This window comes from Cupressus sempervirens, chromosome 3 (assembly GCF_028749045.1).
Source record: "Cupressus sempervirens isolate cs-2001-9-10 chromosome 3, ASM2874904v1, whole genome shotgun sequence".
In the NCBI taxonomy this organism is placed as follows: domain Eukaryota; kingdom Viridiplantae; phylum Streptophyta; class Pinopsida; order Cupressales; family Cupressaceae; genus Cupressus; species Cupressus sempervirens.
The window spans coordinates 213,702,842-213,730,589 of NC_143120.1; positions in this window are offsets into that span (position 1 = coordinate 213,702,842).

A 27,748-nucleotide genomic window follows, 5' to 3' on the forward strand; every position below is an offset into this window, starting at 1 on the left:
TGATCAGTCCCCAAGTGGGAGATTGTTAGATTGTGGTGACTGATCAGGAAAGTACTATACATACTTCATAAATAGTGGGGTTCAGGGCATCGCCCCAAAAATTTTATTTTTTTGGGATGTAGCCGACATGGTAGCCGACATATTATGGCCGACATTTGGCCGACATGTTATAACCCTAAAGTGGTTTAATACTTGTATAAAAAGGGCTTAGGGTTGGGTATTTTTTATGTGTGGTGATACGAAATTGGTTCTTGCGGCGGTAGTGAGCTGTAAGGGATTACGGATTGTAATCAGGTTGTAATCATTGGATTGTAATAAGATCGGACTTGCTGTTTGGTGGATGTAGCCCAGGGATTGGGTGAACCACGTTAAATCTTGGTGCCTTGTGTTCATTTCTGTGTGTTCTATTATTTTCTGTTATTGGTTATATTTGCATGTAGTTTTTATTTCTATCTGTGGTTTATCCTAACAATTTTTCCTACGAAATCATCGTCATGAGCACAACCTTTAGATATAAGTGGTATTCAACCTTTTGCTGAAATTTTGGCCAATTTTCTTGATGAAACTACCTTCAATCCTCTAGTTGTTAACATCAACCTCAAAATCTAATACCTCTAGCAATGGCACAACCTACTTTTCTATTCCCTCTTCCAAGCCTTGTAACCAATGCTAATCTTAAAAACATACCTCCCACTGCTCTTCCAAAGTTCTATGGCCTTGCAACTGAAGACCCTTATACTTTCTTGTATGAGTTTGATATACTTTGACATAGTTTTGACTACAACACTAATGCCCACAAGCTCAAATTATTTCTAGCAACATTGAAAGAGTCAGCTCTATGATAGTTCATGGGCTTGGGAGCTAATGCACCAAGAACTTGGGATGAAATGCAAACTCTATTTTTGGATAAATAAAAAGAATATTGCTAAGCATCTAGTTCAAGAGGAGATGATTTCTTTAGGATTTCACAGAAGGAGGAAGAAATATTGGAAGATTATGTTTCACATTTTTCATATACACTATAGAAGAACCCTCAGCATGTGTTGTCTAAGGATTCACAAAAGCTAGTTTTTCTCAGAGGAGTAAATGATAACTATCTAGAAGTATTGGACTTGATGGCTAGTGGTGATGTATATCAAGCTTCTTGGGATGATCTTAAATTTTTTTGTCAAAACTATTCAAGGTCAACTATGAAGAAAGGTTGAGGACCTCATTCTATAGCTACTAAGGGGATTAGCCAAGGCATTATGAAGCTTAATATATCTAACTTATTGTTAGATTTCAAACAAGACATTATGAATGAAGTTGCTACACATCTTGACATAGTGACTACAAAGAGGAAGCATGTAGAAGTTGAGTTAAAACTAGCTGAATATTTTAATCATTGTCAAAGAAAAAGGATTGCCAATGCAAACTAGTTGAAAGTGTGGAGAACCAACATCTTCCAACTGAGTATCTTAAGATAGATGGAGATGATGAGCAAGTATTTTTTGTTGCTCAACACCAACCATGAGCTCAATGTCAAGGTATGCCTCAGGACCCTTTGCAAAATTCAAATTCATATGGCAATCAATGGAAAAATTATAATTCCCAAGGCCCTCCATAATATTAACCCAATTGGAATAATGCTAGGTAAAATAATCCACAAAAATCTCAATGGCCTCAAAATTCCCAACCTTCCTGGCCTAATCAGCAGAATAACCAATGGCCTAATCAATAGAATAACCAATGGCCTAATTAGAAAAATAACCAATGGCAAAACTAGCAAAACTAATGGCAACAACCTCAAGGGAATTGGAAGTCTATGAACCAATGGAGGGGATCTCAATAGTGGCCTAACCAAAATATCAATCCTCCACAATTACCACCTTCAGCTTAACAACCTACTTTAATGCCACCACTTGTAAATCCTCAAAAGTAGACACAGTTACCTACACAACCTTAGCCAAATCCAAATAGCCAATAGCTAATAGCCATAGTAGTCAATAGCCCCAGCAACCCATGTGATGCTCAGCAATACCCTGCCTACACTCTGAATGTTGCAGATATACATCTGAGATCTGGTACAACTTTACCAACACCCAAACCACCTCTTATAACTGAGATATTAGATATTCTTGTAGCATCAAAACCCCTAGTTGCTAAAATGGTTGACCCAACCAGTGTTACTATTCCAACCCAAGCTCAACTAGAAGTGGAACCTCCTTTTCTAGAAAAGCTTATACAAAAGAAACCTAAACAAATAGAGGAGCACCCCTTTGATATTGTTGATTAGCTAAATAACATACATGTCCAAATACCCCTATTCTAAGCCATTAAAGATGTCCCAATTTATGGAAAAGCCATTAGAGAAGCCTCCTTGAAGAAGCCTAGAAGAAAGAAAAAGGACCCTACCACAGTCCAAATTGTGGGATAGTTAGCTAACATTATATTATGGAAATTTGTCACACCTAAATATTCTGATCCAGGTAGTCCAGTTGTAGATGTTAGTATTAATGGTCAATCTGTTAAAAATGCTTTAGTAGATCTTGGAGCTGCTATAAATGTCATGACCAAAGACACTATGAAGAAGCTAAAAATAGAAGGGTTAAGAGCTACTCCAACAATCCTACAATTTGTAGATAGTTCTACTATTACCCTTGACGAAATGATAGAGAGCATAGTTGTAACTTTAGATTCTCTAGATTACCCTGCAGACTTCATGATTCTATCCCCCAAGTTTAATTAATTTGGTTACCCTATCATACTAGGTAAACCATGGTTAGCTACAAAAGATGCAAATATCAATTGTAGATTGGGGAATATGACCATGTCCAACTGCCAAGCAACAAAAAAGGTTTGATATGTATCCTCCAACACAACCACTACCAGATTTAAGCACATCTGTTTGGCCAAACTTAGGGGATGAGGAAGAAGAATTAAATTCTATAGTATAGCTCATGATGTTACATAGAAAATCTTTTATAAAGTTGCAGGAGGAAGATTCAATACTTTAGAGTATTCTTACTAATAGTTGTCTGGTAGAAAAAGATGTATCTAAGAGTTCTGTGTTGGAATTGATTACATATGAGGAAAGTGGTGAGAATTGTACTCTACTCAAAGAACCTAATATTCTTCGTCAAATCCTACCATGTGAATTAGAATCAAGTCTAATCTTTGAAGTTTCTATGATAGAATCTACCACTACTATTGAACTATCTAAAGGTCATAATCTTCATGTCAATCCCAAATTAACACCAAGCCAAATGGAATAGTTAACAGAGTTTCTTTAAAGGCATGAAAAGGCCTTTGCATGAGATTATGGTGATATGAAAGGGTTGATTCATACATCATGCACTCATAGAATACACATCAATGATGGATGTTTACCACTCCGCCAACCTTAGAGAAGGATAAATCTAAGCCTTAGAGAAATAGTTAAGATTGAATTGCAAAAATTTCTTGATGATGGTTTTATTTATCCTATATCTGATAGTAAATGGGTGTCACCCTAGTCATACTACCTATAAAGGGAGGAAAATGGAGAATTTATGTAGATTATAGAGAGTTGAACAAAGCCACCAAGAAGGTTCACTTTCCTTTACCATTTATAGATAAAGTTCTAGACACTCTAGCTGGAAAGAAGTATTTCTCTTTTCTAGATGGGTATAAAGGTTATAATCAAATCAGTATTGCTCTTGAAGACCAAGACAAAATCACATTCACATGCCCATGGGGTACTTTTGCATATTTTGTTTCACCATTTAATTTATGTAATGCTCCTGCAACATTTTAACGATCTATTATTAGCATCTTTACTGATATATCACATGATTGTATGGAAATATATATGGATGATTTCACAACATTTGGAGTGAACTTTAAGGAAGCAATGATGAATCTTGAAAAGGTTTTGGTCAAATGTCAAGAACATAATTTGGCACTTAATAGGGAAAAATGTTTCATGCTCATGTAGGAAGGTGTAGTACTTGGTCATTTCATATGAGCTGCCAGAATACAAGTGGATCTAGCTAAAATAAAGATAATTCAAATGTTGCCCATGCCTACAAAATCAAAAGATGTAAGATCTTTCTTAGGTCATGTTGGATATTATAGATGTTTCATAAAAGATTTCAGCAAAATAGCTAGTCCCTTGTATAAATTACTCACAAAGGAAGTTGAATTCAATTGGACATCTGAATGTAATGAAGCCTTCCCACAGCTTAAGAAACTTCTCACTACAGCCCCAGTTTTACAGGGCCCTGATTGGAATTTTCCTTGTCACATATATACATATGCTTCTGACTATGCCATAGGTGTAGTTCTAGGGCAACAATCTCACAATCTTGAAAATGCAATATATTATATTAGCAAGAGCCTTCATGGACCAAAGCTAAACTACACTGTGACTAAAAAAGAATTGTTAGTAGTATTTTATGCCTTGAAAAATTTTCATCATTATATCACTAGCTTCCCCATATTTTTCATACTAATCATGTAGCAATTAAATATCTCATGAACAAACTTTCTATTACAGGCAGGCTAACAAGATGGTTATTATTGTTGCAAGAATTTGATATAACTATAGTTGATAAGCTTGGTAGAGTTAATGTTGTAGTTGATTATTTGTCAAGAATCCATCATGATGATAATGATACTACTTCGATAAATGATGCATCTCTAGATGAGCATTTATTTCATATTGTTGTTCAAACTCCATGGTATGTAGACATTGCTAACTACATTGTAGCCAATAAAATACCAACACATTTTTCTTATAACGAAATGAAGTTACTTGTAGAGAAAAGTTTTTACTTCTCTTGGATAGATAATATTTTGTTTTATACTAGACCTAATCAAGTTATGAGGAGATGTGTAAGAGAAAATGAAATATATGACATCCTATATGCATGTCATAATGAGCCATGTGGAGGTCATTTTGCAGCAAAGAGAACAACCTTCAAAATCTTGACAATTGGTTACTATTGGCCTACACTTTACAAGGATGTAGTTAACTATACATGGATGTGTGATAAGTGTCAAAGGATGGGCTGACCAACAAGAATAGATGAAATGCCACTTAACCCACAAATGGCATTAACACCATTTGATAAATGGGGCATGGACTTTACTGATCCAATTGATCCTCCATCCAATGGGAAATCTTATATCCTTGTATGTAGTAATCATTTGAAAAAATGGGTTGAAGTCAAAGCCATGAAGTATGCTCATAATGAAAAAGTTGTTGAATTTCTGTATGAAGAAATTTTTACTTGCTATGGTGTACCCAAAGAGATAGTCACTGATCAAGGTGCACAATTCACCTCTAGTCTGATCTTAGCACTGATGAAGCAATATAACATTAGGCACAAAAAATCCAATTCTTATCACCCTCATGCTAATGGGCAAGAAGAAGTTACAAATTGAGAGCTTGAGAACATTCTAGCAAAAAAAGTCCATTTTCACCGAAGGGATTGGACTAGTAGATTACATGAAGTTGTTTGGGCTTACAGAACAACATGGAAGACTGCTACATGATTCACACCATTTAAGCTCCTATATGGTAAAGTGGCAATGCTCCCCATTGAATTTGAACATAAAACTTTAAGGACAACATTGGAACCAGATATTGAACTTCTTGTAGCATAGAGAGAACATCTTCTACATCTCAATTCTTTGGATGAAATGTGAAAAACTACTTTAGAGTGCACTGAAATTGCACAGAAACAAAGACAACACTGGCATGATTCTCACATTATCAACAAAAAATTTCAAACTGGTGACTGGTCACTATTATATGATTCTAGATTTAAAGATATGCCAGGAAAGTTAAAGACAAGATGGTTAGGACCGTATAAAGTTAATCATGTCTTTGACAATGGAACTATCCAATTAACTACCATTGATCTAGTACCTTTCAAATTATTAGTCAATGGTCACTGACTGAAATTGTATAAATGACCCCAAATAAAAGAGGACTTCCTGCAATAGTTTTAGTGGCTGGATTCAACAACACATCAAGTAACACTTCCTACAACCAAAGGTGTCAACCTTTTGACTGTCGCTCTTCAAAATTGATTCCTTTGTGCATGTTCTTAATAAGAACTTTATGTTCGCATAAAGTTCCAAATTCCTTCATTCACTCTATCTACCTCATTTCTTTTCTTCCACCCATCCATCTCATTTCATTTCTTTAGCTTTCACCCATCCACCTTCCATGTCATCATTTTCTTTTGTTTTCAATAAACACAACTCACTAATGGATATTGTCACTTCTGCCACCTTTTTGGGTACGTGTGATCATCAATTGATAGGTATAAAATTTTCAAATTATTAATTCACTTATAAGTATGCAGATTTAGTTAATTATATTTAATAGTGTATTCTATATATAATGGTGGCATTATGCTAGTCCCTTACCTATACTAGGTTTGACAAGTGTGGAAACTTGTCCATAATCACTAATATCCAATGATATTTCTATTTATCCATAAAGATTTTTTGAAATCTTCATAACTCCTTCATTAATGGAATTTAACTGCCATAAGTACACAAGTGAAGTGTTGTGCCCCCTTATTTTTGAATGATTTATTCATTAGGTTGTGATGTGACTTGTGTCTAAATTTTTGTGATCTAAACCACATTTTCAGATGATTCTCACACATATTCATGATTTATCTTCATTTAAGCCATATTATTGTGCATAACAATTTGTTGTGACATTAATTATCTTTTAAAACAAAGAAATGTGAGTTGAGTCTGCAAAACAACAAACAACTTGAATTCAAAAGGGGGAAAATAGAGTAAACAGAGGAAGTGTTAAGAAAATGGGTAGGTAGTTGCAAAGGAGAGAACTAGTGGAACATACTATGTTGCTCTCGGATGTGGAAGTTGTGAGAAGGTTTAATACATGCAGATGTTTAGGGTATTTTTTGAGTTTGAATGCATTTGATGACGAGGTAGCTACGAAATTCACCAAAATGTTTGATGAAGGTGAAGCTTCCATATGGGGCTTAATAGTGATTGCAATAGAGGAATGCACTATTGAAGTAACTAAGTTTCCTACAATTGGAGAACATTATGCCAACACACATGATGCGAGGTTAGCAAGGGCTCAATTTACTAGACCAACTAATCCTCAAATGGACATTACAAAGAAAGGATGCAAGAGACTGTCACTATTGTTGCCATACAATGAATTAGCCATGCACATTATTAGGTACCTTACATGCAAAGGACAATTTTCATACTTACATGCACATCATTTCAAGTTGCTTAGTTGTACACAGCATAATCTTTCAGTAAATATTCCAAAATTCTTATATAATATGCTCTATATTAGTGCAGAAGGAACTCAAAAAGGAAAATAAAATTTTGTTACTCATCATGCTCTAATTAAATTACTGATAGAAAGGTCACTTAGGGACGTGTCTCCCATAACATGGGATGAATTTATACAAGCTAAAACTTTGCAACCCCAAGTTGGCCCTAGTGAATATCCTAGAGATGAAAATGTAGTCCCTACCAATGAGCTTACTAAACAAAATATACAAGAGCCTAAAGCTAAAAATGCCCAAGAAAAGACCTAAGAAAATGTGCAAGAAACTACCCCTATTCAAGAAACTATACCTTTACCTGTTCAAGAAACTCAAAAACCTACTTCTGGCAATGCAAAGCAGAAACAAAAATTGCAAGAAGAAATCTATGTTTAGGAAAAGGAAGAGCCAAACCCAAGAGAACTAAGAAGAGTCCTACAGTAATTGCTCCTGCAATAGAGATGCCTAAAGGGAAAGGTAGGCAAAAGGCTATGTTACATAAAGAAACCCCTATAAGGAGAAGCCCTAGGATGAGAGTGCAAGTTTTTAAAGATTCTACTATGTCAAAAATGTCTACTAAGGAATCCCATGTGCAAATTATTTCTGATCACTCTCCTCCCCATCCTAAAATTACCAGCATTCCCAAAAAATTTAATGAGGAATGTAGGGATGAAATTAAAGAAAATCGAATTGATACCCCAACAAGCCAATCAGATATCTTAGGTAGTAAAGATGAAACCATTCCTGAGAAAGTTCATCCAAACATAGCCCTAGTTCCCCATAAATCCACCTAGATTACTAGTTTCATAGAACATTTATGGAAGGAATAGAGGAAGAGGAAAAGAAATCATGAAGAAGATAGTAGTTCTATTACACTACAAAAAATCCTCTTTTAGTTTTTTGGACAACATATGTTTGTTAAGGCCTTGTGGAGAGAATAAAGGAAAAAGCTGAAGAAGGTCATAGCCTCCCAATGTGAAGAAATTGCATATTTAAAAGAACAATTAGAAAGTCAAAAGAAATGGATGGATCATGCCCTCACGCTAGTTGATTAGGCACTTGCTTGTAGACCAACCCCAAGAGTTTATGCTCTTTTTTTGAAAGAACAATTTCTTTTGTTTCAACTAATGTTAACTCTTAAGGATATCAATGTCAAGTTCAAATCAGCACAAGAATTTTATGGATTGTATCAAACTCTACCCTCTTGGCAGCATAATTTGTTTTGTGAATTGTATGTTCATAATTTTGTTAGCCCTTCAGAGACTCAATGGAATCCCTTGCTTTATATTGTGGATGTACATTTAAGATCCCTTATGTCCTAGATGTCTAATGAAGCTAACTATGATAGGTAGCTAAACAATTATAGGGATGAGGAAAGGTCAGAATCCTTACCTTTGATAGCCGAGAGTAGAAAACCAAATGAAATTCTTAGGGATTGGTTCACATTAACTTATGGAAAGAAGCATCCAGAAGTAAGGGATAGAATCTTTGTTGCAAGAACTAGAGCATATGTTGATTATGAGAACTTGCCTTACTTTTCCTTTCAAAGAGCTATGACTAGTGTATGAAGTAGATGGACTAGATTGCCTGAATCACTTAAGAAGTTAGAACCACATAGTCTTATCAACTTGGAGGTAGCACTTCACAGGGTTCCAAAGTACCTAAAGCTAGGGAAATAGGCAAGACCAGAATTGTGATGTCCTCTAACCATGTAGGCTCTAATGCTCCTATGGCCTTTATATGATAGTAATACTAATAGGTTAGACAAGCTATAGGAAGATCACAGAAGGGAAGTGTGAGAGAGAATGAGAGGATTTTATTACAACTTCAAGAGCAGTAGGAAGGGAACGACTAAGATTGGAGAGTTCAAGTCATTAACTAGAAAGTGCAATGCTTGAGGACAAGCATTAGTATAGCAGGGGGCAGATGATGAGACCAAATATTGCCTTTGTTTCGTGATAGTTTAAACACTTTGTTGATACTCTATTTTATCTTTGTTAATACATTTGTGGACTTATGATACCTAAACCTATGATAAACCTATGGGTAGATACCATGCCATTTTTTGCTAGTATTATATATATTATGTAATATTTCATATAATTAGCAGAATGTGTATTTTTATATTTGAATTTAATTTGATAAATGTTTATTTGCAAACATGTCTCTGCATAATAACTAACATGTGAAAAGGAAGCTGAAGATGATTGGTTGAATTCAAGATGAACTCATTCAATTGGAGAAGGAGCATTGAAGTTCAAGTCACGGTGGAGAAGAATCATACTGGTACCGAGTGACATGACTGCAAGAATGGAGGAACTCCAAAGACTTGCTATATTCTTTGCATTTATGTCAAGCAGTGATGTTTAGACTTTATTCTTCCCACCTTGAGCTATCACTTTTCCCTCTTTCTCACCTACGGGATTACAGTTAGTTTGTTTACTTTCCTATTTTGGAATAAGTGTTGATCTCCTATATATAGGGATCATACCAGTTGTGTGCAAGTTTAGTTTTTAGGAAGTAAGAAGAAGAAGGAACTATTGACTCTATAATGAGTTGTTTTGTATAGTTCTGTGTTTTAATTCCATGTAATCCATTTCTGAAATGCAATGAAATGGTTGTTGGCTTATGTTCTATGTCAGTAGATTAGAGAAGCCAACCAAGGGGGCCCACTTGGGAGGTGGATTAGATTAGAATAGTATAGATTTATTTTCAAGCATTTCCAGTATTGCAAGTAGAAGTTGTAAATTCTTTCCTGTAGCATCATACTAAGTGAATATTCTTACAGCATCTGTAAGAACAATTATGGTGGATGAACTAAGTTGAAAATAGGTGTTAAAATTTCATTTCATTTCCAATATTTGTTTCAGTCAAGTATGTTCATTTCATGCAGCAATAGTGTAGGTTCTTTTCCTTGCATTTTACTTTCCTACAACATAGGCATAATGACTCATTAAGATACCTAGTGCACATACTATGTCAATCATTTCAAGTATATGTCCCTAGGTTGACAATATTAAATGCACCTCATGGTGGGAAAGGTAATCCTTAGATTAAATACAGTATTCCTAAGTATGGCCTAGAGCATGGTTATTAAGTACCTATTGTGAGGCAGACCAACTGTTACCATGAAAATAGCTAAACAAATGTTGCAACAAACATCAACAAACTTGGTTGTAGCCAATCTTGGTAGGAAGGTAGTGATCATGAAGTTCTATATATTTGAGTGTGTTTTTATGTGGCTTTCCATATTTTATACTTCCCCTTTGCAATTGCAATCTCTTCTGATGGGGAGAAATTGTAAGTGGCACCTTCTTCTCAAACTTGAAGTACAAGACAAAGATGATGGAATGAATCCTTTTCAATAGAGAAAATTTAGTGGACTCCATTCTAATCTAAAAAAGATGCAGTAATAGAGTTGCATGCAGCTATTCCACTACATAGACTTGATGCATTTATTGTAGGGGTATCAATGTGGGATGATACATTATGTGGTTTTGTCTTTGTGACTCATAGGGACAAAAAACATGAAAACTACAAGGAAGGAAATACAAAATTGTATTCTAGGTTATTAGAGATGCAATTCTTGATGATGATTGCATTGCTAATGAATTTAGACCAGGATACTATTTTTTGAAGAGCTAGACTAGGAATCCTTATCATAATTGCCTCAAACATATACTAGACACTGTATTTGTCATGCACCTGAAAATAAAGTGGTGTATAACTATAAAAGTAACTTCTAGAAAGCTTTCTTCAAATAGGATTGAAATGATAATTTATTTATTTTTAATTAGGTCTGAGGAGTTTTCCAAAGGACTCCCATAGTTTTACAATGTTTTCAATACACAACAAATAGTCAATAATGAAAAAAAATAGCAAAGATGTCAAGATTATACCTAAATATAAAAACAAATAAGAATTTACTAATAATATACAATACTATTGTGAAAATTAAGATATTAAAAGACATTCAATAATATATACCATTATTTTATGTGGAATATTTGAATTTGGTAAAACAACATGCCATATACTACACTTCAATCTCTAAACCAATTTAATGCCAAATATTTGCTATTATCTTGTTTTTTCCTTTCAATTCCTTTCATGTGGTGTTGATCAATCTCAGGTGGCAGCCCATACAAGCCTTTTCTTCTATGAATGTAACTAGTTCCTCCATAAATAGGGCCTTGGAGTGTATTTGATCCCTTCCCAATAATTTGCATACACCCAACATCTCCATTGTTACATCTATAATCATGTAATAACTCGACCAAAAATGCTATAGAACTCGTGAATAATCAGTTTAGAAAACATAGTAAATTATTTCTTACTTCTACAAGTATTTTCAACTAGTTTCTAAAGGGATCATCCTTGAGACTTCCATGGAACACTTGAGGGAATTGAACAAAACTACATTTTTTCTTTGATTTACATTCAAGGAAAAAACATATAGCATGTTGTATAGCTCTTCAATCACTGCCATGCATATCACTGTCCAGATTTAGTGTGAAAGGAGCATTTGTCATCAATGCTAAGACTCTTTCCTGAAAACACAACACCACATCATATCAGTAAAAATTATGTTAAGAAATAGTATATATTTTCAATACCATCAAAATCTATCATAGTTGATAGTACAATATTATATATTTCATTTTATTCTTCATAGTTGACATTACTATTAAAACCTCCAAACAATTATTTAAAAAAAAATCAATCACAATTTATACCAGAAACTTTGTAAATAAGTTATAGAAAGATGAATAACAAAAATCTACTAGCAATTACATTCATGGCGCCAGCCTTATAATGATGGCTAACCTTGGGGTGTTTCTCTCTACCAACATATATGGGGTGGGGTAGAGCATCACCTTTCTTGTCATGAACCATTTTGTTTTCATGAATAACCTATATGCATAAAGATTTAATAGTGTGAGATATTCATTCTCTAGAGAAGCTCTTATTATCTTGATTAAAGTTTATACTACAAAAACATAATAAATAATTATTTTAACTTCATATTCTCCCTATTAGTTGTACTATACTTGTATGTTTTCTAATATCCAAGCTTCTATACACAAAACCATCAACATTGTGATGAGAAGTAAAATCAGGTGGAACTTGTTTTTCTTCCAGTGTTCTACTTATCCTTTTCTTGAAACCTTCATACTCATCCTACAAAATATCATTTAACAATGTTAAGAAGGAATGATGATTTAATAACACAGGAACTATTGATTTCTATATTTTAATCACATCATCATCAACTTCATATCTTTCCATTCTCAAACAAAATCAAGATTAGATGACTCATTTTCTTTGGAGAAATACATAAAGGGTAACCTATTCTTATTTTGAACTTTCTATAGAATGGTTACCCTTTTTTGGCAAAGTTCAAAGTTTCTACAAGAGAGTAAAGAGTGATGGAAGATGCACCATCATCTAAGATATATCAAGGAAATTTTTCTATTGGATAATCAAGTGCAAGAACATAAAGAACTGTAGAAGTTATCAATGTGGGCTCCTTGAAGGGATCTATTATAGTGATGATAACATCTGTAGTGGGAATCTTGGAAATAGATTCTCCACTATATCTACAAGATTAAAACATAACATACCACCCAAGTTTTTGTAGTGTTTCAAAGAGGAATAAACATAGAAGACCTTCACTCATAGATAAATTAAGATATAAGACCTCCATTTTATGATAATAAAACAAATGTGTAAATGAACAACATTTATTTCTACCTCTCTACAAGACTCTCTGGGTATGTATTATACCCAAAAAACTTCTATTCCATGTTGTGATAGAGCATCCACATGAAAGCAAACTGAAGCTCACATGCAAAAGCTATCATCCAAAAATTCTAAGAAAATGTAGATAATGTTTTGGCTCTCAAAGTCACAAGGAAAGGGAAGGAGGTAATCAATGATCTCATAATTCACATAGAACAGCGAGGAAGAAAAAAACATTTGAAGAATTGAATTTATGTTTACAGATGAATCAAGATAATTCCTTGAGGGATGGCGGGATGAATCAATCCTCCCTCATGCTCAAATTTTTCCCCATGAAGAAGTGGACCAAGGAAGAAAAGGGAGATTCTTTGAGAGATCAAAAGATATAAACAAACCTTCAGTTCACTGTAAAAACAAGTTGATCTTGTTGTAGGATGAATAAACTAATTAAATAAAATGTTTTTACTAGGTCAAATAGGTCAAGTTGGCCTTCATAGGGACACACATCATCAAGGTATTCATTTCCTATATTAAGGAAAGTGGTAAAGTTGTTGAAGCTAGAAGATCTAGTACCTAATCTTCCTCTAGAGATTCATACCTATACCATAGAGTATTGTCCCATCATTCTAGACCTGCAATGAATGAAATTGATTAATTAATGAAGGTATGTTAGTTTGAGCTTTACTTGGTTTCAAGAATACTTTAATATTCTCTACTTAACAAGGCCAACCATTTGAAGGTGGAAGCTCATCTGGCCTCACCCTCCCTCCCCCCCCCCAATTTCCCCTTTAACATCTATTAAATACTTCATTCATTCATGTTGGTCTCAAATTGCTTTTGATAATTGAGTGTCAACACACTTAACCAATTTTCATGTTGAAGCCATGTACACTATACATGTCGAGCCACAATATGTGCTGAGCCAGAATTCCAATAGGTGCTGACTAAACTTTAGGTGCCGAGCATGATACATGTGCCGAGTGACTTTAGGTGCCGAGTGAACCATATGTGTCGAGTCACTATAGGTGCTGAGCAATGAATGGGTGCCAAGCAAGTCAGAGTTGCTATAGGAGCCGAGCAAGCCAGAATCCTATATTTGTCGAGCATCAACAAAATTAGTATGTCTTGAGTAACATAGAATCATCATATGAGTTTGTGCCTTCACAAACTCAGATGTAAACCATTTTCAAGGCAAATCACGAAGGATTTTAGAGAAAAGTTTGAATCTTTTCCTTTACCTACGTAATCTACATGCAACCAATAAGAAAAATGGAGAATGCATGCAACCTATAGGTTAAATGCAAGGATTTAAGCAGAAAAATTAGTTTGTAGATTCAATCCTAACCCTAAGTCTTCAAAGCTTTTATAAGAAGGTAAAAAACCCCATGTTTTAGTGTTGTAGAGTGAATGAAAAGCTGAAGAGAGCAAGTTGTAGAATAGAGCAATAGTAGGGGTGACAAGACTTAGTGAATTGATTAAGATTGCAGAATACAGTTGATCAAAATAGAGTAGAAAGGTTACCCATAGACATTAGATGATAGAGGATCAAAACAAAGAGAGTAGATCAAGAGCTTGAAATTAGCAATAAAGGATTGTAAGCTATCAGGTCTATTCAATCTAATACTATCTAGCAATTGTATTAGAAAAGTAAATCCTATATTGATAATTTAGCTTAATAGCTAGGTTGTAGAACCTTTAACAAGGTGATAAATCCTTTAACGGGGTAACACTTCAAGTAAGTGTTTATAAATCATTTTGAATAGGTCACTTTTCACAGAGTGTAAAGCCTTTAACAGGGTAGGCCTCTAACAAGGCAGACCATTAGAAGTGGTCAAACAATATTGCTATAGTGATAATTTGTGGGTATAATCCCCACCCTAGTTTTACCTTCTCATTTATGGAGGGTTTCTAGGTAATCAAAATTTGGTGTTATGTGTCTTGATGCATGTCTTTATTTTATGTTTATCTAATATGTTTACATGCATGCGATTTATTTTTAGTTAAAAAATTTTATGATTAAAGAGTGATACTTCTGATTCACCCACCCACCCCAACTTCCCCCCCCCCCCCCCCCCCCCCTCAGAAGTATTCCTTCCATTTGTACATTCCAACAATTAGTATCAAAGCATAGGTTCTCACAAGAAGAAGCCTTACAACTTAGAGAAAAGATCTAAAGATGGAAGTCTACAAAGTTGGGAAGGTCATAGAGAACCACGTGATTGACATACAACTCTTTCTACACAACTTGGAGGAAGCTAAGGAAGAGTTGAGAAAATCCTTAAAAAGAAGAAAGGATATTGTCATAGCTGAAAATGACACACAATATAAGGATATTGATACCACAAAAGTGTTTTCCAATGGAGATACTCAAGAGTTTTATGTAGCAATAGTAGACTTAATGGAAAAGAATAGAGCTCAAGAAGAAGAGATAAGGTCTCTCAAATTTGAGCAAGAGTCACAAGCCATGATCTTGTGTGAGATAACTAAATAGAAGAAAAGAGCCATTGAAGACAGAGCTATGATTGAGGATGATAAAAGAAACCTTGCCAATAGACTAGAGGAGAAGTCAATAGAGCTAGCAAGAGTTTCCAACATGTACCTAGATACCCTTAGACAAGTGATGAATGGTCATCATTAGCTAAATGTCAAGGACATTGAGATCTCCACACTGATAATACAAAATGAACAATTGTAGAATGACTTGAGAAGAGAGAAGGAGATAGCAAAGAACTTCAACAAACCAAGTGAAGCCATCAAGCACTTTGAACAACTACTAAAATCACCAGATCCAGTAATGACACTTCAGGACTAGATTTTACCAACACTAAAGAAGGAGAGTCATTAAAAGGTGTAGAGGAAAGAAGTGACAAAGGTAAGAACAGTAAAGCTACTTGTCATTTCTATGGTAAAAAGGGACACACTGCTAATGTATGCAAGAGTAAGAAGACCAATCAGTAGGACAAACCCAAGAACAAGGGTCATTGTTACAAATGCAATAAGCAGGGGCAACAAACACAAGATTGTAGGACCAAAACCATAAGGACAACAAGATTTGAAGGTCATTGCTACAAATGTAAGAAGTATGGTCATAGAGCTTTTGATTGTAGATCAAAGCCTATGTGGACACCGAACCAACCAACAAAAACTAAAAGCCATGGACACCACTATAGTTGGGACTACAATACTATGCAAAGTTGTTACTATTGTCAAGAGTGTGGGCACATTCCTAAAAATTGCATAAGAACACATTTTAGTGCAACTATAATAGATGGTTGAGTCAAACCACATGCTTTAGCTATCTAAAAATAGGACACATCAACAATTTTTGTCCAACCAAGTCCAAAGCACCAAATTTTGAGTTTAGTATAGGAAAAGCAAAGATTGATGTTGAACACATTAGAGGAGAGATGAATAGAATGTGGAAAAGAAGAGATGGAGGCAACACATCTAATGGAGGGATAACTTCACCCAAGAGGTCAAGTGGTCACACCTCATCCAACTAAGCAAGAGAAGGTGCATGGGGCTGATATACAAAGCTATATCATACATTAGTTCTAAGACAAACAAGTACTTCAAAGGAGAAACCAACATAAGTAAAGATGCAAAGTTAAAACTTAAAGTTTCTGCAAGTGTTGCCAAGTTGCTCTCAAATGCCAAGTAGTCAGTTGTGACTGATTTGGTAGTGGATGCCAAGTAATGCTGAAATGCTTAAGGAGCCAAGTGAATAGCTATCATCGCACTAAGCATTAACTACAGCTAAAATAGGGTATATGATCATATTTTCATTCATTTTTCCTCATTGTGATCAAAGAGAAAAGACAAAGAAGAGAGAAAATAATTTTCTAAGTAGAAAAACCAGCATTTGAACATATTTCAACCATGAATCAACAAATTTTCTTTGATCTAAAGGTATTTATTCAAGTGCCGAGTTAAGCAGTCTCTATTTTTCTTCAAATTTCAAACCCTAGAAAGACAAAATGGCATCTAGCTTAAAGAAAACTAAGGACAAAGAGTCATTTGAGGTTCAACTAGTATCAAACTAGGTTAAGCAACCAAATTTTTGCCTTATCCCAGAGGTTGCATACAAAAATGAATCAATCGGTGCTCTATCTATCATATCCCTTAAGGTAGTTATGGTGCAAGATGTTAGAAGGTGTTACAATTGCAAGATTGGAGCCATAGGTGATATGGAAATTAGGGAGGCATATGATAAGTTGTGTGTAGATGGAACCCTAAAGGATGGATTCAAAATTGTTGAAACCAAGGGTTTGACCTATTATCTTGAATTCCCCACAATTTTCAAGACTAAATGGATAAGGCTAGTACTCAACATAATTCATGATGGGAGCATATGGCTAGAAGATAGCCTAGTGAAAATTACCAAGAGAATTGAGCATAGAGTCATAGAGTATCCAACCCTAGTTCAACCAAAAACCCTTAAGAGTGACTCCAAAGAGGTAATTTAAAAGAACACTAGAGAAAAATGGAACAAACATGGGATGAATATTGATACCATCCAGTATCCCCTCATCAACTTTTCTATTAGAGTCATCTCCCACAAATTCTATTAGTCCAGCAGACTAAACAATGTTCCATGCATTACAGTTGATGTTAGATACAAACTGGTTAAGAAAGATCACACTTATGATCTTGCAAAGCTGCAATTGCAACAAATTAATGAGAATTTAGGAGTAATAAGGAGAAGCAATGGTGCACAATTTAAATTTGGTGCAATTTTGGTTTGTATTTTCTTCTATGTACAGAATGAGTTTCCTTCTTTTGGCAAAGTAGTATGGAAAGAAAACAGGTCAATAATAGCTTAGGTTAATGAATACATTGAGCAAAGGGGAGTCAATTTTGAAACTCTTATGACTAGCTACTTTGAAGATTTCAAGAAGAAAATGAAGCAAAGGCTAAGAATACATGTTTCCTTAGTAGAGAAACATGTGAATGATGTATGCTTTCTAGTAGATATTGATGACACATAAATACAAGCTACCATACTAAGGGTCAGATGGTTAAGACCTCTAGGCTATGAAATCAACATAGATGAGGCATCAGTGGCAATAATTACACTACTAGCAGAAGAAATAGATAAAATTGCTCCTCATTTTGGGACCTATGATGTGGTTAGGTCCAAAGTTGACATGGAATTGAAACTAGCTTCCACCATCAAAAGAAAAGATAAATTGGTGAAGAAGTTGAAGGAAAAATCTAAACAAGGGATTGTAGGAGTTGAGGAAGAAGAAGATGATGATAGTAATGAAGATGAATAGGGGCAAGGACCATTAAAATTGACACAAGGTCTCTGGGAAGATGTAGAAGAAGAGGATGGTGTTGAGAAAAAAGAACCCAAGGATGAGCCAAAGAAGAGGAAGGCACAAAATTAGCCAGCTGTATAGCCCAAGGGAAAGAAGAAAGCTAGGAAGCCAAGACAACTACAAGGGTAGACACCAGGGAAACTACACAAGTTCCAAAAGATCAAAAGAAATAGAAAGCAACAAAACAAGGGAGGCCTATAGAACCTAAGAAAAGGAGAAAGTATGGTGCACCTCCTGAATCAGATGAAGAAAAGACAGAGTCTATTGAAGAACAATTTAGAATGGTAAGATGTTCTACCAAATCTAAATTAGAAAATATTTGTGACAACATTAGAGATAATGCAGATTTATCTAGTTTAAAGACTATTGATTTCAATAAACTATCAAGGGAAGAGAAAAACATAGTGGAAGAGTCTACCTACACTATGATGGCTAAGTTCAAGACCACCCCACTTGAACTAGACAATTCAATGCCTAAGGAGCTAACCTCCATTGTAGAAAATAAATGGCATTACTACCTTAATATGGCAAGAGAAGTAAGGGAGTCTATACTAGCTTGAGTTATGCCAGAATTGACAAAAGGAAAAATCACAAAGGCTAACAAGAAGTATGGAGCTAGATTTTCTCCTAAATACAAAGCATTTCAAATCTTGAAAAATATAATTAAAGATGTTGTGCAAAAATCCCCTTCTATATGAAAGGCTATCTATGGATTGAAAATAGTGAAGGAAGGAGAAGAAGATTCTTTTGAAGGAAAGGATGATGAAGAGGAGGTAGAAAAGGAAGAGAAGGAAAAGAAAAAAGAAGAAGAAAAAACTAGAAGAAGAGGTGAAAGAAAAAGAGGAAGAAGGTGAGAAAGAAAAGGAAGAGGAAGCAATGGAAAAGGCACAACAAGGTGAAGAGGCAACAGTTGAAGATCAACATGAAGAATAGAGTGTTTAAGACACCTAAATGCCACCACCAAGTCCTCCACATGTCACTCCAGCACCTGCAATAATAGTAACTGTGAAGGATGTTCCTAACACTATAGGTCAGAACATCAATCCTTTGACTGTAGAGGACCTCAACCAGATCCTTCACCAAACAACAATGCAATCACAACTATGTACAAACCCTATTTTGGTGAGTGTAGAGGAGCTGCAAAAAGAAGTAGCTAAAATCACATAGGAGAAGGTGAACACACAAGAACCACCTTCACAAACTCCTTCAACTACTAGTGAACAACCATAAGAGCAAAAAAACACAAGATAGAATTGGTTTGGTTGATTCATTAGTAATAGTGACCACAAATACCAAGGAGCTAGGAAAAGAAAAAACATGACAAGATATCACTACTGCACAAACCCAAGATGCACTCCATAGATCACTATCATTGATTGAGGTAGAAAAGAAGAGGACAAGGAAGAGGAGAAATCCCCAAAAGAGAAGGAACAAGAGGAAATTCAGACACTAGTCAATCTGCCTACAATTGGGACTCCTACAAAACAAATGAGCACTAATATGGTCCCTTTGAAAATATCAACACCAAGCTCAAGCTCCACAAAGGTGACAAGGGTACTTAATTTTGGAGACCCTAAATTGGATGAAGAAATAGTCATACCTAGATATGACTCTAGAACAATGAATCTAGAATATATCTATGAAGTGCAAGAGGCACTAGAGAAGAGAAAGAACCAGGAGATACTCAGGAATGAGTATAGGCAAAGACAAGCCCTAGTAGAAATCAAAGATATATTTCTTGATGCCTTTAGCCTACAAGTACCTAATGAAACCAAGCCCATCATGGAGCAATTGTCCAACACAGTGGACCAAATACAGAATGAAGACCTAGATACAAATGTAAAACTATTAGAATGGTCTGAAAGGAAGTTCTAGATGAAAGTCAATGAGAAGATATCTAGCGAGATAACACTCACACAAGTTGATCTGGAAAATAAGATAGAAAAGGTCAAGATAGTACTTGAGGACATTTTCTCATTGTAGTCCAAATTGTGTGACTCATCATATTTCACATAGAAAACAAGCCAGAAGATACTGAGTTTGGAAGGAGATTTGAAGGCATCTAGCTCATAGCTACCAATTAATCTAGCTCAGAGTGAGAAGCACTTTTTAACATTGCTTCACACACAGAGGGAATTGGCTATGATAATAGCAGATTAGGAAAACATAAAAGCCAAAATTATACAAATTAAGTTAGCCATCACTCCCCACATGGAGTTACTTCACAAGGAATAGGCCTATGACAAGAATGTTTTGTAGAAAGATCCAAATCTTTCAAATTTAGACGACTTTGTTCACCTCGCAATAGAGACAACCATTCAAATTAAAGCCCTACAAATTGTCTTAGACAATTGGGATGTTGCTCTAAAAATCATTTTGGAGGTAAACAAAACTTTTTTGGCTAAGTATTCAATTCATCCCTGGGACCCTTTGACATAAGTGTCAAAAAGGGGGAGATTGATAACTTAAGGGGGGAAGAATAGACAGAGGGGGAGAATACTAAGAAGAAATTACTACATTCTTTGAATTATTTCCTTCTTTTTGGGAGAATAACTAAAAGGGAAGAGTGTACATACCCTATATTAGACAAAAAGGGGGAGACATGATGTAAAGGGGAAGACTGAATAAAATTACAAGCGCAGAACAGGTGAAAATAGAGCAGACAAAACAAGTCAGCTAAGGTAGAGCAAGAGGTAGTGATATATCAGCATGAGACAGAGATAACATAAAGTGTATCAAATTTTTGGAGAAAGAAATGGCACATAAACTCAAGGGGAGTTGCAAGATTTTGAGGTATACTGTCTTATACAAAAATTTGAACAAATTTTTAAAGTTTTCTAGAAATGCTGAAAAAATGAATATTGTACTCATAAGATTAGATATAATGCTTAGTTAAGTGTTTTTGACACTCATATCAAAGGGGGAGATTGTTGGTCTCATATTAGTTTTGACAATTGATTGTCAACACAATTAACCAATTTTCATGTTGAAGTTGAGTACACTATACATGTCGAGCCACATTATGTGTTGAGCTAGAATTCCAATAGATGCCAACTAAACTTTAGGTGTTGAGCATGATACATATGCCGAGTGACTTTAGGTGTTGAGTGAACCATATGTGTTGAGTCACTATAGGTGTCGAGTAGTGAATGGGTGTTGAGCAAGTCAGAGTTGCTATAGGAGCCGGGCAAGCCAGAATCCTATATGTGCCAAGCATCAGCAAAATTAGTATGTTTCGAGTAACATAGAATCAACATATGAGTTTGTGCCTTCACAAAATTAGATGTAAACCATTTTCAATGTGAATCACGAAGGGTTTTATAGATAAGTTCGAATATTTTCCTTTACTTATGTAATCAACATTTAGCCAATAAGAAAAATGGAGAATGCATACAACCTATAGGTTAAATGCAAGGATTTGAGTGGGAAAATTAGTTTATGGATTCAATCCTAACCCTAAGCCTTTAAAGCCTTTATAAGAAGGTAAAAACCTGATGTTTTAGTATTGCAAAGTGGATGAAAAGCTAAAAAGAGTGAGTTGTAAAATAGAGAAATAGTAGGGGTGACAAGACTTAGTGAATTCATTGGGATTATAGAATACAATTGATTAGAACAGAGCAGAAGGGTTACGCATAGACATCAGATCATAGAGGATCAAAATAGAGAGAGTAGATCAAGAGCCTAAAATCAACAATAAAGGATTGTAAGCTATCAAGTCTATTCAATCTAATACTCTCTAGCAATTTTATTAGAAAATTAAATCCTATATTGATAGGTTAACTTAATAGCTAGGTTGTAGAACCTTTAACAAGGTGATAAATCCTTTAACAGGGTAACACTTCAAGTAAGTGTTTGTAAATCCTTTTGAACAGGTCACTTTTCATAGAGTGTAAAGCCTTTAATAGTGTAGGCCTCTAATAGGGCAGACCATTAGAAGTGGTCAAACAATATTGCTGTAGTGATAATTTGTGGGTATCATCCCTACCCTAGTTTTACCTTCTCATTTATGGAGGGTTTTTGGGTGATTAAAATTTGGTGTTATGTGTCTTGATGTATGTCTTTATTTTATTTTTATATGATATGTTTACATGCATGCTATTTATTTTTAGTTAAAAGTTTTTTATGATTAAAGAGTGATACTTCTGATTCAACCCCCCCAGAAGTATTCCTTCCATTTATGCATTCCAACAATTCATTCATCCATCTATTAACTATAACATTCAATCAACACAATCACATAACATTCATTAATATGTTATAAAATTAATTAACACCCAATACTAATCAAGAATTTATTAACATATAAAAATATTCATTAACATGACATAAAAATCAATGTTGATACACAACATTCATAGATAATTAGTTAAAACAATGTTCTTTCATTATCGAACAAAGTTGATCAAACAAGGTTTATTAAAAACCAATTTTTTAAAATCATTTCTTCTTTTTGTTTTTCTTAGCTTTCTTAAGGTGAAGGCTGATAGGAGCATCAATATCTTCCTCATTCTCCTCCTCTTGTGGCACACATAATGTCAAATTATGATGCCTCATCCTATTTTGAGGAGCACGAGGCTACTACACTAAAGGAGGCTCTGTTGCAATAACAAGTAAATGGACTAAATTGGCATACTCTTTTTATTTTTCTAACTGTTACAAATATTTTATTAACCAATAGAACATAACATGTATTTTTCTTACTTGACAATTCTACATCATGTATAATAACATTTTGATCTTCTGCCACCTCAACATGTTGAACACTTCAAACATGCTCCACTCATCCACTGTGAAGTTCAACATGCTCTAAAATATTCAAAAAAAGGTTACATGTCAAATTGCAATTGAATATTCTAAATTATATTCATAATTACATAATTAATTTCCAATAGAAAATTAATACCTCCACCACTATGATGCACATCATGGCCTTCATCACACACAGGTTCTATGATAGGATTTGAAGGTTGCAGTGAAATGTTATGTACATTGTTATGCGATCAATTTATGTTGGAAACTAACACCAAAAAGAAATTTCTCAACTATTCAATTTGATTTACTTCTCATTTGACCAATTTACCTATGTCTCATTTGGTGCACCAAATTATTGGGTATGGCTTTCAGATTCTTGGCATATATGTGCAACCACAAATTTATAGCCTTCCTTCAAGGCAATTTTCTTATCTTCATCTGTGGGCTCTACATTGAATTCTATACCCTGAATTTTTTGCTTAATATCGTTAGTTTTGCATGTATGATTTTATTAAAGAAATTTTTTTGCAACATTATATATACATTTTTAGATGAAATTCTATTGCTAGGACTACTTACAAGTCAAGAGTGAAGATTCATATAGCCACCAGAGCCAAGTTTGTGTTGACCAACCTTTTGTAGTCTTGCATCTGTAGCTTTTATGTGTCTTGTAGTCTATGGAATTTTTGAAACATGTTAGATTATATATTTACAAAGATCACTAATTAGTGCATGGTAATAGTCTAGGTAAAGTTATCAAGACATACATTATTTTTCCCTTTTCTGGTTCAATTCTTTTACCATGTAGCCTTTTCTCTTTTTGCTTCTTCTATTATTTCATTCCACTCCATTGGTGGAATCATATGAGGACACTCATACTTTGGGTTATCTTTTAGACCCCTTCTATATTGGTCCATGATGGACTTTATAGGTTTGGATGTTCTTAGAGAAGTAGGGCACTGTTAAAAATGTTTTTTTCCAAAAAGGTCATCAAAAGATGTAATGAGCTAATTTTTTAATTCAGGACCCTATTCATTCCACTTTTTAAAAAAAAATTGTTAGATCAATAACTTTAATAATATACAATAAATGGAAGAAAAGAAAAATATTGTAGCAATAATATGAAGCTGTGACCTTTTACGTATGGTGGGTCCAAATAGCTTCAATGTCATTTCAAAAAGATGATTGTAGAAAACATCATTTCCTACAAAAAGATCACGGGATTATCAGTCCAAAATGAGTTATGTATAAGTAAACTACAATTATACTATAAATAATAACAATTTTAAAGAACCTAGAAGCTTTGGTAATTTTAACGAAAACATAGTTTTCTTGTTTAGCAACAATGTTCCCACAAATGAACTAGTACTAGTCACATAGCTTGCTCCAAGAAATGGTTCAGCTTTACTAGTAGTGGTCTCTATTGTTCTATCAATTATAGGTTTATTTATCAGTGCACAAAATAGGTCCATGAGTAAAAAATACACCCAACAAAAAAAAAATGCATGATTAGCACATAACAAAATATAACAAAATAAGGTTTTACCGATTGTACTTGGTAATGTATGCAAGCGCCTTGCTGCCAACAATGAAGTCAGCAATATTAGAGCAATGACCAAAGGAGGAGTCCACACTTCATCATGATTTGAAGAATACATTGTTAGCAAAGACGTTTATAATGGATAAAGATCAATGGGGTACTAGCTAGAAGCATCCAAAAGGTTAAATGAATGGTTAAATGTTTAAGGATTATTTACATGATGGTTGTATGCTACAACCTTCATCATATTGACCATGTGATCTCACAGGTGTCACAAAATCTTGTAAGAAGAAAACATAATATTTTAGATCATGATCCATAAGATACTATAAAATATAAACATCTATTGAGCTTTTATTATTGCTTAAGATTAATCATTGCTTACCTTCAAAGAATTGACTCTAAGTATCAATTCGTCTTTTAGTGCCTCTGTCTCCTTGGTTATGTTTCGATCAAGGAAAAGGTTAAGAATTTCATCACTATATTTATTTATAAGTTTACATGCCATGAATTCAAGGTTAGCACTATACGTGATGTCATCTACAAATGTTGCCTAAGTTTCAGATTATATTTGATTTGCTCTCATTTTTTCTTTTCCCTATCAATAAGTATGAAGTTGTGACATCAATATCAATAAAATTCCATTAAAATAAATCCAAAACCATAAAGAAAAGGACATATTAATATGAATTTTTTTCTATATGATTTTTACAATTACACTAATTAAGGTTTACCTTTTCTAAGGCAGGTGTATGAGGTACATCCCTGCCAATGCCTTGTGGTGTATTCATGTTGCCCTCTAAAAAAAATTAGTAATTCTTAGTGATCAATAGTGAAATGAAAGTAATATACTTACCAAAATAAAAAAATTAATAAAATAATAGATTGTCTATTGGAGTCAATATTAATTGGAGGCAATTGGTTGAAATGTTATACTTACTAGTCATTAATCATCATCTTCATCACCATTATCATGACCATCATCATCATGACCATCATCACCTTGATCATCACCACAATCATGATCATTGTCATCATCTTTTTCTTCATCATCATTCTATAAAAGTCATTCATGATCATCATTGACTTTCTCTTCTAAATCTTTAGTATCTTCTTCTTCCATCACATTATACTTTACCAACCTTCCTCTTGTATCATTTCCAAAAAAAAATGACTGACCCAGTTTATGTGGAATGCTAAAGTAAAACACTTGCTCACATTGACTTGCAAGAACATAGGGCTCATCTCCAATTGGCTCAAATGACCTTGTATTAATCATTGTGAACCCAATATTATGTTCAATAATAGTCCTATTAGGATCATTTCGATTGAATTTTAGCCTATACCATTTGATGAAAAATAGAACTAATTTAAATGAATTAAAGTCGCACTCAAGTATATCATCCAAAATGCCATAGTATTGATTTTCAGATTGTTGAGGACATATGTCATTTCTAGATGAAATATTGGTGACCTCAAAGACTACACTTATCCCATAATTACAAGTTTTCTTTGTTTATCTAACTTTGTATGTGAAATTTTATGGCCATGGTAGTACATAGCTTTATGGTGTTTGATTTGCAATTATTCAACTATGTCAAGATTATTTGCATCGATCTGTGAGTTGATATTAAACTGATGGGTCATGATTAGTAAACTTATGTGAACCTTTCTATCTATTAAGGAATATGATAGATCAAGTACCATTGATGTAACATTGGGATTTCCATTACAATGAGCTTCTTTAACCAATGATGCAACACTATCCCATGTTAATGAGAAACTATTTTTTTGAGACTGTTGAATCCATACCATCATCCAATCAAGATTGTTTGCAATATACAAATGTAGTGCACCCCACTAAGGATAAACTATAAAGAAAACAACTAGACTAGTTAGAAACAACTTATATTGATGATGGATAATAATTAATTAACTATAATAACATCTTATAATTACCTCTCATTTTGATCAATCTACCTTTCCCCATCAATTACTCCTGTAGAATCTATTAATGGAGTTGGGATCCCAAATGTGATCTGCATGGATCTTTGATGCAAACTTGAGAAGATATTCACTAATGTATACCATAATCTAGTATACCATATATCCCTCTACCATAGATCTTTCAAGATGTGCTCTTTGTCAAGCCAAGCCCTTCATAAATTTCAAATGCCTTTCAACCAACCACATTGATCAAGTTTGTATAGGTCCACACAATTAAATCTCTTCAACTTGATGTATGAGGTAGTGTTATTGAGCATTGAAAAAAGTTAAAGGTCGACACTTTTGCATTTCATACATAAGCTATAAAATTTTTCTCTTCTAATTATATATATATATATATATAATCAATTTCTTTAGATGAAAATCACCTAAAAGAGATTCAACACGCAAGAATATATAAACAATATTTTAGATAAAAATATACAATAAATTAAATAAAAAGTAACAAGTCATAGATATAATATATGTATAACAAATCTAAGAAATAACACTTCTAACCTCATGTATTTTTCAAGATCATATATAAATTGTTTAATACTATTTCCAAATTGGTATAGGAGGGATAGAGGTAGGACATACTATAATCATCAAAAAGTGATCTTTTCAATATATTATGAAATAATACAATAGGTAGTACATACAATTTTACAAATATATTGTAAATAGAGAATATGACTTACCTTGACGAAGGTATGACAATCACATGTTTTTAACCCTGGCACAAAATCACCTTTCTTTGATACAAAATTGCTTATATTGGTAGCAAATCTTATGAAATTTTTTTTTATGACTTTTTTAAATACATCACTTTGTTGCTTCATTAATAACCTAGGAAGGGCACTCATGTTTATGCAATCTCCATTGTAACTTGATTCAATGAAATTTTTTGGTGCATGATTGGATTCATGAATGTCATTACAAATTTTGGCAATTTTTTTTCTCTATTATGTCTTTCATCCAATATTTTCCATAGTGTCTATGTTACATTCTTTCCAAAATGCATAGCATCAAACAAACACATGATTGAGAGATCCTTGTAGTATGGTAACCTACTAAATTAAGTAGGATAAAATTTTATTCCTCTAGGAAGT